Below are 1,723 nucleotides of genomic sequence, written 5' to 3'. Positions count from 1 at the left end.
CGCAAACGTATGCGAAACGCGGGCACAATGGCCCCGCATCTCGTTGTGATTCACGAGGGGAAAATGAAAAAGACCCTCACATTATCTTATTGCGTCTTATGATCTCAAGTTGTATTCATAAATTCAAGCAACGAATTACGTCAGCTACACATGCTAGAGTAAATAATTTTCTCGGTGTCACGGGCTGATGTTCGCAAAGTCAGGGCACAGCTGTCTACGTAGATGACCAACGTCACAGCACTACCGTGTAGAGCAAAAGATTTCTTCCTCCTTGTAAACAGTGTGACGTCAATGCGGGCACCCCGCCCACCATACCCTCTCTCGGAGCAGGTTCTGGTTGGCAAGAAAGTTTCACCCGGGGGCATCTTTCTGTATAGTAGAGCTGTGTGTCTGCATTTCTACGAGAGAAATTTTTAAAATGCAATGTCATAAAGTCGCAGCTTTTCAAAGAAGGGGGTCGCGGAAGGGTCACTGCCCTTCAGCTAGTTTCCTCACTGCCCTGCAGTGAGGAAACTAGCTTGTCGTGGATGAATAGATAGAGAAACTTTATTTAGAGTACTGAGAGCACTAGCACGCAGTGGGCTTCACCCACGTAGATCGCAGCCCTGAAAAATCTTATCTATTATGAAAGCGAACATTTTGAATGTACACGGTCACTGGCTCTTTGAGAAATATCTGCATGGCATGGATGTGAAATTATTCAATTTCCATCCTGGCATGTGCAATGCAGTTTTAAACAAGCTGCAGCATTGTTGGCAGAATAGTTTTGAGATGCTCTGCGCGACTTCACGGATAAGATTCTCACTCATTGCGCAAAAGTCTGATTGGGGATGAATTTAAAAGAGTAACAATTCTTGCCATGCATTAGGTTGAGGTTAGCATTAAGATATCCTCGTGGAAATTCAAGTGAAATTCTGCCGCTGCGTTTCTGAATAACACAGTGAAAATTCATGCCTGTAAAACCTGACACCCCAATAATGTTATCTTGCACAGTTACCTTGCTGCATTTGAAACCTATAACGTCTTTACGTACCTATATTCCTTCTTCAGGCCTGATACACAAACTTTTATAGTGCATTGTCACTTAGTAGGGATCCAACGTGAAAGTACGAGGTAGATAAGAAACGAAAATCTCTGCTGTTTCCGTTAAAACGTATCAGATATCCGATAAAGCGAGTTATAAGTGTGGTGAAGATTCGGCAACGCTACAACATGCTTATAGCTCATGCGTATATATATATATATATATATATATATATATATATATATATATATATATATAAGCGAAAGAGGTGTATACCTGAGGGATCGTTTTTGCGTGTTTTGACACAAATTTAATGAGATATAGCAGACAATAATGCTAAGGAATGTATACGGGATGTTATTAGAACGAATGTAATGTACATAAGCAGAAAGAAAAGTGGGCGAAAACGTAACTTGTCGTGATAGCTCAATGGTTAGAGCATCGATCTCGTGTTTCGAAGGTCGTAGGTTCGATTCCTGCTCACGGCAAGTTATTTTCCACCCACTTTTTAATTCCTGTTTACATTACACTGGTTCTAATAACTTCCTATATACATTCCTTGGCATTATTTATTGTGTCTGTTAAATCTTAATATATATATATATATATATATATATATATATATATATATATATATATATATATATATATCATCCGGAGAATATACACCTCGATTTTTCTGCACGCCGCAAATCCGCT

General features: G+C 39.6%; 1 non-coding gene across 1 annotated transcript; it reads left to right on the top strand.

Moving 5' to 3' along the window:
* The first annotated feature begins 1,439 nt into the window (after window positions 1-1,439).
* Window positions 1,440-1,512, top strand: TRNAT-CGU (transfer RNA threonine (anticodon CGU)). Its single transcript has one exon. It is a non-coding gene; the product is annotated as a tRNA-Thr (tRNA).
* The last annotated feature ends 211 nt before the right edge of the window (window positions 1,513-1,723 follow it).

This window comes from Rhipicephalus microplus, chromosome 2 (assembly GCF_043290135.1).
Source record: "Rhipicephalus microplus isolate Deutch F79 chromosome 2, USDA_Rmic, whole genome shotgun sequence".
NCBI lineage: Eukaryota > Metazoa > Arthropoda > Arachnida > Ixodida > Ixodidae > Rhipicephalus > Rhipicephalus microplus.
This window is presented reverse-complemented; position numbering and strand designations above follow the sequence as displayed.